This window comes from Pseudophryne corroboree, chromosome 1, assembly GCF_028390025.1.
Source record: "Pseudophryne corroboree isolate aPseCor3 chromosome 1, aPseCor3.hap2, whole genome shotgun sequence".
NCBI lineage: Eukaryota > Metazoa > Chordata > Amphibia > Anura > Myobatrachidae > Pseudophryne > Pseudophryne corroboree.
Window position 1 is genome coordinate 360508783 of NC_086444.1, and position 13007 is coordinate 360521789.

Genomic DNA, 13007 nt, shown 5'->3' on the forward strand with positions numbered 1-13007 from the left:
TCCTGGTGTACTTCTACAGTGACATCCTCAATCTCCATATCAGCAACTGGACTGGTGGTGCCCCTCCCAGCACTTGCAAGGGGCATGCAAATGGTGGTAGGAGCCTCCTCTTCCCATACAGTCTTGGGAAGGTCAGGCCTAGACAGCGCAACCGCGGACACACTTGGACTCTCCTTGGGGATTTGTGATATCTCTGAATGCACAGTTGTTTTTCCTGTACTTTAACAAGCTTAATTTTTTACATTTTTCGAGAGGGAGGAGGGCCTCCATTCTCATGAGAAGCTGAACCGCCAGTCATGAACATAGGTCATGGCCTTAGCCTTTCCTTGCCACTACATGTCGTGAATGGCATATTGCCAATTTTATGTTTCGCATCAAATAAATTTCTTTTTATTCTGATTATTAATTTTTGCTTCTTGGATTTTACATGCCCTCTATGACATTGGGTATCGGCTTTAGCAGATGACGTTGATGGAATTGCATCGTCAATGTCATGACTGGTGGCAACAGCAGTTTCAGCACTAATACTAGGAACTGGAAGTGGTTCATGGTCTTTCACTATTTTTTTCTCCAAATTTTTGTTCTCCATTTCACAGGACAGCACCCCTTTATTGTTACAGCACACAGAACAGTACCCCTTTATTTTCACAGCACCCCTGTATTTTTACAGCATACAAGACAGGGCCAGTGTACTTTTAACAGCACCCCTGTATTTTTACAGCATACAGGACAGGGCCAGTGTACTTTTATTTTAACAACAGCACCCATGTATTTTTTACAGCATACAAGACAGGGCCAGTGTACTTTTATTTTAACATCAGCACCCTTGTATTTTTACAGCATACAGGACAGGGCCAGTGTAATTTTATTTAAACAACAGCACCCCTGTATTTGGACCAGTGAACTTTTATTTTAACAACAGCACCCCTGTATTTGGGCCAGTGTACTTTTATTTTAAGAACAGCACCCCTGTATTTTTACAGCATACAAGACAGGGCCAGTGTAAAGTATTTAAACAACAGCACCCCTGTATTTGGACCAGTGAACTTTTATTTTAACAACAGCAGCCCAGTATTTTTGCAGCATACAGGATAGAGCCAGTGTAATTTTATTTTAACAACAGCACCCCTGTATTTGTGTCGGTGTACTTTTATTTTAATAACAACAAACAGGACAGAGCCAGTGTACTTTTATTTTAACAACAACACCTCTTTATTTTTACAGTGTACAAGACAGGGCCAGTGTACTTTTATTTTTACAACAGCACCCCTGTATTTTTACAGCATACAAGACAGGGTCAGTGCACTTTTATTTTAACAACAGCACCCCTGTATTTTTAAAGCATACAAGACAGGGCCAGTGTACTTTTATTTTAACAACAACACCCCTGTATTTAGGCCAGTGTACATTTATTTTAACAACAGCACCCCTGTAATTTTACAGCATACAAGACAGGGCCAGTGTACTTTTATTTTAACATCAGCACCCCTGTATTTTTACAGCATACAAGACAGGGCCAGTGTACCTTTATTTTAACAACAGCACACCTGTATTACAGCATACAAGACAGGGCCAGTGTACCTTTAGAACACCCCTGAATTTTTTACAGCATACAGGACAGAACCAGACCCCTGTATTTTCACAGCACCTCTGTATTTTTACAGCATAAGGACAGTGCCCCTGTCAGCAGTGACAACCAGGACAGTAACACCCATGTACAGCTGCAGCACCCCTATCAGCACATGACACCAGTGACATCTAGGACAGCACCCCTAACAGCACAGGGACACCACAGTGACAGGACAGCACCCCTAGAGAGCACACACTGACCCCACCCGACAGACGCCATCACCCACAGAGAGACAAAGGTCTATCTTCCTCACTCAGTCTGGAGTGAAAATGGCAATGACGCGCAGCTCTTTATATGGAATCCAAAACCTGTGAGAATCCGACAGCGGGATGATGACGTTTTGCCTCATTCTGGGATCCGAGTCTGGCAGGAAGTCCCGAGCTGGGCTTGGATCCCGGCTCGGATCGTGAAGTTTGTGGGGGCTTGGTTCTCTGAGAACCGAACCCACTCATCTCTTGAAATAAGTAGCATGAAGTAAAGTTTTTTTTTTACATGCGACCTTAAATTAGATGAGAGAAAGAAAGTCACAAAGTACAGACTTTGTTATATTTTCTAATATCATTTAGTAAATGAAAAGTATCGCTGCCTGAGCAGCAGAACTAAATAGAGACTGTGTACATCAGTGCACAACTAAAACTATATAGATATCATTCATCCTTGTCTTCTTCATCCCTAATGACATGTCTTAACTGTCTCCTGATCCTCATTCTTCCTCTTTGAGGGTTCTCCTTCCAGAATAGTGGACAAGACACATTATAAAAACAATGACTACACATTATTATTATTATCCTTTATTTATATGGCGCCACAAGGGTTTCGCAGCGCCCAATTACACATGAATAAACATTGAATAGAAAATTGTTTTAGTACTCAGTCAACACATCAAACTCATGTTTTCTGGATATTTTAATCATCAATGATAAAAAATTATTAAAACTGAACCAACTTCCTATCATTATGCTTTATATGGAACACAATCAGTAACAGACAATGAAGCTGACAATGTCAATTGATGACACCATGGACCATACAGCTTAGAAGATGAGCAGCCAGAGGTTACCAGGGGACTCTTGCAGCAGCAGAGACCATCTAGGCTATTCCATCCTCTATGAATAAATGGTTTTGTAGGGCTCACTGTTTAGAAGACTTCACTGTTTAGAAGACTTCACATATTGGACTGTAGACATTGCAGTCTATATGCAGAGTCCACTGAAAGGAGGATTTTCTACCACTGGTCATCACATCAATAGAAGATCTTCATTTATACAACACAGAAAGAAAAAGTTATTAGAGCAACTGAACAGTGCTCAGCTCCCCACTGACACCGGCCAGCAGGGGTAAGAGGCCAATCAGTTGTCACTCATGAGTTGGACTCGCATCTTCTGCAAGCCAGCTTCATTTCGGAGCCTGGATTTAGGATTCCCGCTCCAGAAAAAAAATCAAATAAAGTTACCACAATCTAACAGCAGCGACAACTCTTCACTATTGAGATATGTGGATAAATATAGAGATAGTGGTCTGTAACACTGTGGGTGGGATGTATCATTACTAAAAAGTTGTAAAATCTCATAAAAAATTGCCATTGTCAGAGGTTTACTGGATCAATGGAATCTCCATCTACAAGTGTCAACAGAGTGATACCATGTGGGAATGTCTGTAGGGCATGTTAGGGCGTGGTATGGTAAATGCAGTGGTATGGACCCATGTTGAGGAGTGTGGCCATTCTCCAGAGAGGGTGTAGCCAGCCACTACATTGGTTTGCCTAACCAGTAGAGAGTGCATGGTCCTTCATAAATATATATAGTAAATATTGCTAGTGCATGCTTGATAATGTTCCAGATTAATAATAACAATGCACTGTAGAAAATACAAGATATTTCTGTGCAGTATAAGGTATCATATGTATAATTAAATTGCACAGTCTGAGACCTTATCCCTAGCAGAGGAGGTGGGCACCCAAGCAGTGGGGTCAATGGGGCTTTCCCCTGTGGACCAGTCCAACCCTGTTTAGGGGTCATGTGGGGACGTTTGATAGCAAGTAGAGGCAGTACAGATGGTGTAATGGTTAGTATTACTGCCTCGCAGCACTGAGGTTATGGGTTCGATTCCCACCACGGCCCTAACTGTGTGGAGTTTGTATATCCTCCCCATACTTGTGTGGGTTTCCTCCGGGTACTCCGGTTCCTCCCACAATCCAAAATATACTGGAAGTTTAATTGGCTTCCGACAAAAAAAATAAATTAACCCTAGTGTGTGCATGTACGTGTGGTAGGGAACATAGATTGTAAGCTCCACTGGGACAGGGACTGATGTGAATGGGCAAATATTCTCTGTAAAGCGCTGCGGAATATGTGTGCGCTATATAAATAACTGGCAAAAAAATAATAAGTGGAGTGCTGCTAGTCATCTGTATGGATTCTGGGTCAAAGATTTTTTTTGTAATTTAATATGAGTAGAACAGAGGGCCTAAAGCAAGAATGATGGGGATTTATGTACAGGTCGAGTCTCCCATATCTGTTATTCTGAAAAACTGAATATTTTGGGCTGACATGTCACATGACACCGACATATGATAGGTAGAGATGAGCGGGTTCGGTTCACCGAGAACTGAACCCCCCCCCCCCCCGAACTTCACGTGGTTTACACGTGTCCGAGGCAGCCTCGGTTCTTACCGCCTTACTCGCAAAACCCGAACGGGGGAAAACGTCATCATCCTGCTGTTGGATTCTCGCGAGATTCGGATTCCATATAAAGAGCCGCGCGTCGCCGCCATTTTCACTCATGCATTGTAGATTGAGCGGAGAGGACATGGCTACGTTCTCTGCCTGAAAAGCCCATTATCAGCTAATATCAGCTCAATATCTGTGCTCGGTATCAGTGCTGCATTGTGGTGACCAGTATACTGCAGAACAATAGTACATTGCTGTATCTTGTTGCTCCGTTTCAGTTCTAGTATCCTCAACAGTGCTCAATATCTGTGCTCATTATCAGTGCTGCATTGTGGTGACCAGTATATAATACTGCAGTACAATAGTCCATTGCTGTATCATGCTGCTCCGTGTCAGTTCTAGTATCCTCAACAGTGCTCAATATCTGTGCTCAGTATCAGTGCTGCATTTTGGTGACCAGCTTACAATACTACAGTACAATAGTCCATTGCTGTATCTTGCTGCTCCGTGTCAGTTCTAGTATCCTCAACAGTGCTCAATATCTGTGCTCATATCTGTGCTGCATTGTGGTGACCAGTATATAATACTGCAGTACAATAGTCCATTGCTGTATCTTGCTGCTCCATGTCAGTTCTAGTATCCTCAACAGTGCCCAATATCTGTGCTCAGTATCAGTGCTGCATTGTGGTGACCAGTATATAATACTGCAGTACAATAGTCCATTGCTGTATCTTGCTGCTCCGTGTCAGTTCTAGTATCCTCAACAGTGCTATATATCTGTGCTCAGTATCAGTGCTGCATTGTGGTGACCAGTATGTAATACTGCAGTACAATAGTCCATTGCTGTATCTTGCTGCTCCGTGTCAGTTCTAGTATCCTCAACAGTGCTCAATATCTGTGCTCAGTATCAGTGCTGCATTGTGGTGACCAGTATATAATACTGCAGTACAATAGTCCATTGCTGTATCCTGTTGCTCCGTGTCAGTTCTAGTATCCTCAACAGTGCTCAATATCTGTGCTCAGTATCAATACTGCATTGTGGTGACCAGCATATAATACTGCAGTACAATAGTCCATTGCTGTATCTTGCTGCTCCATGTCAGGTCTAGTATCCTCATCAGTGCTCAATATCTGTGCTCAGTATCAATGCTGCATTGTGGTGACCAGTATATAATACTACAGTACACTAGTCCAGTGCTGTTCTCGCTGCCCAGTGTCAGTTCTAGTATCCTCATCAGTGCTCAGTATCACTACTCATTGTCTTGTGCTGCATTGTGGTGACTAAAAGTCCAGTGTCTTGTGCTGCATCTTGCTGCTGTAGGGTGCTGTGGTTTTGTCCTGTCACTGTGCAAAGGTCATCATCATTCCAGTCACAGTGGTATCTGGTATCTATCTAGTGGTATCTAATTCCAGACATTACTGCCGTCTAATTCCAGATATATTACTGCCATATAATTCCACACATTAAAAAATGGAGAACAAAAATTTGAAGGGTAAAATAGGGAAAGATCAAGATCCACTTCCACCTAGTGCTGAAGCTGCTGCCACTAGTCATGGCAGAGACAATGAAATGCCATCAACGTCGTCTGCCAAGGCCGATGCCCAATGTCATAGTAGAGAGCATATAAAATCCAAAAAACGAAAGTTCAGTAAAATTACCCAAAAATCTAAATTAAAAGCGTCTGAGGAGAAGCGTAAACTTGCCAATATGCTATTTACGACACGGAGTGGCAAGGAACGGCTGAGGCCCTGGCCTATGTTCATGGCTAGTGGTTCAGCTTCACATGAGGATGGAAGCACTCATCCTCCCACTAGAAAAATGAAAAGAGTTAAGCTGGCAAAAGCACAGCAAAGAACTGTGCATTCTTCTAAATAACAAATCCCCAAGGAGAGTCCAATTGTGTTGGTTGCAATGCCTGACCTTCCCAACACTGGACGGGAAGAGGTGGCTCCTTCCACCATTTGCACGCCCCCTGCAAGTGCTGGAAGGCGCACCCACAGTCCAGTTCCTGATAGTCAAATTGAAGATGTCACTGTTGAAGTACACCAGGATGAGGATATGGGTGTTGCTGGCGCTGAGGAGGAAATTAATAAGGAGGATTCTGATGGTGAGGTGGTTTGTTTAAGTCAGGCACCTGGGGAGACACCTGTTGTCCGTGGGATGAATAAGGCCATTGACATGCCTGGTCAAAATACAAAAAAAAATCCACTTCTTCGGTGTGGAATTATTTCAACAGAAATTTGGAAAACTGGTGTCAAGCCGTGTGTTGCCTTTGTCAAGCTGTAATAAGTAGGGGTAAGGATGTTAACCACCTAGGAACATCCTCCCTTATACGTCACCTGGAGCGCATTCATCAGAAGTCATTGACAAGTTCAAAAACTTTGGGTGACAGCGGAAGCAGTCCACTGACAACTAAATCCCTTCTTCCTCTTGTACCCAAGCTCCTGCAAACCACCCCACCAACTCCCTCAGTGTCAATTTCCTCCTTAGACAGGAACGCCAATAGTCCTGCAGGCCATGTCACTGGCAATTCTGACGAGTCCTCTCCTAACTAGGATTCCTCAGATGGATCATTGAGTGCAACGCCTACTGCTGCTGGCGCTGCTGTTGTTGCTGCTAGGAGTCGATCGTCATCCCAGAGGGGAAGTCGGAAGACCACTTGTACTACTTCCAGTAAGCAATTGACTGTCCAACAGTCCTTTGCGAGGAAGATGAAATATCACAGCAGTCATCCTGTTGCAAAGCGGATAACTCAGGCCTTGACAACTATGTTGGGGTTAGACGTGCGTCCAGTATCCGCCGTTAGTTCACAGGGACTTAGAGAATTGCTTGAGGTAGTGTGTCCCCGGTACCAAATACCATCTAGGTTCCACTTCTCTAGCAGGCGATACAGAGAATGTACACAGACGTCAGAAAAAGAGTGACCAGTGTCCACAGACATGTGGTGCAAGGCAGACTAAGGACTATATGACTGTGACAGCCCACTGGGTAGACGTATTGCCTCCCACAGCAACAACAGCAGCGGCGGCACCAGTAGCAGCATCTCGCAAACGACAACTCGTTCCTAGGCAGGCTATGCTTTGTATCACTGCTTTCCATAAGAGGCACACAGCTGACAACCTCTTACGGAAAGTCGGAAACTGAGGAACATCATCGCAGATTGGCTTACCCTAATTGGACTCTCCTGGGGATTTGTGACATCGGACAACGCCACCAATATTGTGCGTGCACTTCATGTGGGCAAATTCCAGCATGTCCCATGTTTTGCACATACAATGAATTTGGTGGTGCAGAATTTTTTTTAAAACGACAGGGGCGTGCAAGAGATGCTGTCGGTGGCCCGAAGAATTGCGGGCCACTTTCGGCAATCGGGTTCAATAATGGGAAGAAAACCTGCAGCGCCCTCTAAACTGCTGCGGAAGGTATGTAGAAGGAGATGTCACACAATCTCCAAGGGGGCAAATGGACAAAGAGAGAGGTACTACTACCTAACCGCGCTGTACAACACAATGAACAAAATTACATACAGGTGTGATAGGAATGTCCCAACAGTGGAAGAAAATCTTGAATGTCCCAAATTTTGGAAGGGTCTCTAATCTTGAAAAGAAGTATTCAGAGAGAAAAAGTTCCTGGAGGCGGAGAGGAATTTAACGGGGTACACACCGTACTCACGTTAGCGAAGGAAAGTCAAACTTCATAAGGGTTTCTTTTCCCATCAGCAATTCATTAAATCGATATCCATGGGGAGAAGGTTCTTCGAGGGCTGGTGTGTAATTTACTCGGAAATACAAATAATAAGGAAACTGATAGTGTAGTATATCTCAACAATGAGGGAGTAGATGATAGAGGGAGATGAATTTATCCTGAACAGTTAGAAGAGATTTGGCGTACCGAACTTACGTTGGTACGTGTGTGAATCTTCATATAAATGTTTCTTTAGTGAATAATTCAGAGGAAGGGGTATCCTAAAAAAGTGAAGGATTTTTTCTGGGTACACACCGTACTCGCGTTCATTCAGGGTACTGGAAGCTCATAAAGGTTTCTTTGTTCCGTTCGAAATTTCGTCTGGTTGAAGTCCTCTTAATGGTATTTTTTCGTATCAGTGGACGATTTCCCAGGTGGAATAGACTTAGGTAAAGGTCCTCATATAAAGGTATCTTTAACAGAGGGGAATTGAGACAAGATCTAAAATGGTGCGTAGTCGTACCAAATTCACATGGAAGGTGTGAGAGACGAAACTCATAAAGGTATCTTTGGGTGATTTCAAATCTGGTTCTCCTCCTGGAGCCAGCACAAATTTTCCAGCGGGATAAGTAATTCCAATGGCCCCCTTCTTTCTGCTTTCTCCCGTAGCACCACAGAAAATAAGCAGAGACAGGGAACCAGTTGTTGGTAATCGCTGATCAGTCTACGTATCAGAGTGTATGGAGGGGGGTGTCCCTCCTATGTTACACATATATTCATAACAGAGGGGTTACCCAAAATTTATATAAATAAAAACAGATTTAATAATGAATCCTTAAACACATCTACAGTGATGTGTGTGGAAGCACAAGTAACTTGGGGGGGCAGATGAAAAAAACACAGAACCTGGAAGGTGGTGATGTCCGGACCGTCACACTTCTAGGGACTTTACCCCCAAGTACACAGGTGTCCTTCAAATACACCTGTTTACTTGGGGGTAAAGTCCCTAGAAGTGTGACGGTACTTTCGGCATTCAGCCACCGTGTGCCTAAGACTGGAGCACCAGCAAACACTCCTAAACATGCCCTGCCATTAGCTGAAGCAAGAGGTGGTAACGAGGTGGAATTCAACCCTCTAAATGCTTCAGAGGATGGAGGAGCAGCAAAAGGCCATTCAAGCCTATACATCTGCCTACGATATAGGCAAAGGAGGGGGAATGCACCTGACTCAAGCGCAGTGGAGAATAATTTCAACGTTGTGCAAGGTTCTCCAACCCTTTGAACTTGCCACACGTGAAGTCAGTTCAGACACTGCCAGCCTGAGTCAGGTCATTCCCCTCATCAGGCTTTTGCAGAAGCAGCAGGAGAGATTGAAGGAGAAGCTAAAACGGAGCGATTCCGCTAGGCATGTGGGACTTGTGGATGGAGCCCTTCATTCGCTTAACCAGGATTCACGGGTGGTCAATCTGTTGAAATGAGAGCACTACATTTTGGCCACCGTGCTCGATCCTAGGTTTAAAGCCTATGATGTATCTCTCTTTCCGGCAGACACGGGTCTGCAGATGTTCAAAGACCTGCTGGTGAGACAATTGTCAAGTCAAGCGGAACGTGACCCGCCAACAGCTCCTCCTTCATTTTCTCCCGCCATTGGAGCTGCCAGGAAAAGGATAACATTTCCAAAACCACCCGCTGGTGGTGATGCAGGGCAGTCAGGAGCTATAGCTGACATCTGGTCCCGACTGAAGGACCTGCCAACGATTACTGACATGTCGTCTACTGTCACCGCTATGATTCTGTCACCATTGAAAGAATGGTGGAGGATTATATGAGTGACAGCATCCAAGTAGACATGTCAGACAGTCCGTACGTATACTGGCAGGAAAAAGAGGCAATTTGGAGGCCCTTGCACAAACTGGCTTTATTTTACCTAAGTTGCCCCCCTCCTCTCCAGTGTGTACTCCGAAAGAGTGTTTAGTGCAGCCGGTACCCTTGTCAGCGATCGGCGTAGGAGATAATTTCCAGAAAATGTGGAGAAGATGATGTTCATCAAAACGAATTATAATCAATTCCTCCGCAGGGGCAAACGCAGGATTTATTTAGGGGGGTTTCCATCGGTGTGTATCTGTGTATGTGTGTGTGTGTGTGTGTGTGTGTGTGTGTGTGTGTGTATATATATATATATATGCACACACACACACATATATATATACAGTATATGTATCTATATATACTGTATATATACACACACATCTATCTGTGTGTGTGTGTGTGTGTGTGTGTGTGTGTGTGTGTGTGTGTGTGTGTATGTATATATCAAAACGCAATTATACCTAATTACTGCGCTGGTGCGGCAGCCCTCTAATTCGATCCTCCTGTTAGTGAGGACCATACAAAACAACACCTCCAGCAAATTGAATCAGAGGGCGCTCTCAATCACTTAAACTGGTTACCAACTAAAAATTGACCAAATGATTATGGCTTTACACAATTTATTAAAAGCAAAGTATTGCCCAATCTAGACAGAGGTAACCCTTTTTCACAATTACAGATCACAATATATGTCAAATGTACAATAGTGTAGGGTTTCTTTTCTCTCTGTCTTCAACCCTGACGCGTTTCGTCCTTCGTGGACTTCTTCAGAGGGATGGTCAACACAGCTGGTAAAACATACATATTATAATGTATAAACAAAAATATACATATTACAATTTAACAATAACAATTAAAATACATAAATTTATACTTATTAGAAAATTGTTAAACTAAAATACTAGATATTCAATAGATCGAGCAGGAGATGAGGATGTTCCATACTAGCTGGTCAGAGAACATATGCAGGAGAGTGACATATTGTGTAACTTCACTATACATGCAGTGTGTTATTTTACTACACTGTTCCATAGGGATAAGATGATAATAACAAATTACATGAAGATGAAAGATTCCATAAAGTACATACCAAATGGTCAGTCCATGAAGCAACCATATATGAATTCAATGGGTTGAAACACTCTAATGCTCAATAGTGTTGAACACTTTCTACAAAACAATATGTTATAACTATGTTACATTCCCTTCTCATAGAAAAAGTACCATTATGCACTCAGCATATATATTACTTACAGACTAAATTAGCAATGGACCTCTTTCCAAAAAACACGCTGGTCCAAATGGTATATGGGTAAATATCCTATACATAGAGAGAGAAATTCTTTATAAAAAAAAAAGGACACTGGGGTCTTCTCTTAAAGGATCCAGTATTAGGACCCAGTCTTCCTAATAAACCCTGTATGGTTTATAGAAGGGCCGGTAATCTGAAGAATTTACTAGCACCCAGCCAACTTAAGCCCGTTAAAGAGCCGATCAACTCCACCAGATCTACATTGGGGAACAGGGGGGGCTGTTTCCCTTGCTTACATTGTATATGTTGTAAATACATGTCAAAATCTCAATTCCAAGTCAAACTGGATAATGGTTTTCTTTATAAGCTCAAGGATAGAGTCACGTGTACAACGGAATATGTGATTTACAAGATCGATTGCGGTTGTGGTCTATCATATATAGGGAAAACCAAAAGACAGGCTAAAATTAGAATTCAGGAGCATTTGAGAAGTATTAAGAACAAAGTAGTCTCACATAACCTTCCAAGACACTTTAAAGAAGTGCATAACTCAGATGTGAAAAATTTCAGCTTTACCATTTTGGAATTAATTAGGCCTCATAATAGGGGAGGCAATATAGACCTAACATTGTCTCGTCGTGAAACCTTTTGGATTTATACTCTGAACACAATGTCACCTCGAGGGTTGAATGAGGGACTCGATATTGTATCGTTTCTTTAAATATAGTATAGTTGTCCCCTTATAAACTCTGTTTCGGGTATATGTGTTATTGATTTAACTTTTGGTTCTTAGTAAATTGCATTACTAATGGGTCAGGCTTTTTGTTTTTGATAAAGAAGTTATACTGGGCTTTCATAAGACTTGTGGAATTGAAATAATGTAAAGGAACAGTACCTTTATGGACTCTTATATGGACACTCCACAGGGGAATAGACTTGACTCTATTTGTTGAGCACTTTTCTCTATAAATTGTAACTTGCAGATAGTTATTGGATATATGCAAAGGCTATTTAATTACTATCTGGATATATATTATCCAATCCATTATGGTTGCAAAGAGATATTAGGGATTAACAGACACTTTTATATTCACAATAGTATGGTGATATACCCAGGATGGTATGTTAGCCCATTTTTAAATATTAAGTAGCATATTTTCATATGGAATTAACTACTCTCAAGGGAAACCCTCGTTATAAATTAAGATAGTAGTTTAAATAGAAGTATAATGAGCCACATCTTTTTACTTTTTATTAATTAAGGGATGATATTAAGCTAGGATCCATTTAAATATTAATATTAATAATTTACCTTAATAGACACTATTACATTCACTTTAATAGACACCAAGTGTGTTTTCTCAATTTAGTTATGTCATAATTATTATATAGAGATGACAGTGTTCATTTTCTAATTGCGTTCCACCATCGGGTTGGTGGAGCGCAAACGTCACTTCCGGAAGTTCAAAAGGAGCGCCTGGTATCGGTTCATATTGTATTAATCACTTATGTTCCAGTGGCATCTGCTGTCCCTCTGTGCCCTATGTGTGGCCGCTGTGTATGTCAGCAGCGGCCACGGTTTGGGCTGTGTCCCGCTGCTCACGTATGCGGTCCACCGCCGACCAGTAGCGCGAGTGCCACTTTCGCCGGAAGTGGGTAATAGGCGTTCCACCGGTTCATTTGGTGGAACGCATAAACGCGGTGTTCGTCTTTCTATCTTTGTATTAGTGATACCGGCACCCTTATTACTCACAGTGCAATAGTTATTCATAGGGTTTTTGAAACCTATTTTTATATATTCAATTGTGATTTATTTCACCTAAACACTTTATATCTCCATAAAGGGTGTCAGTAATGTCACTTCCGGTCAATTTTATATATTTCTTAAATTAGGTATAACACT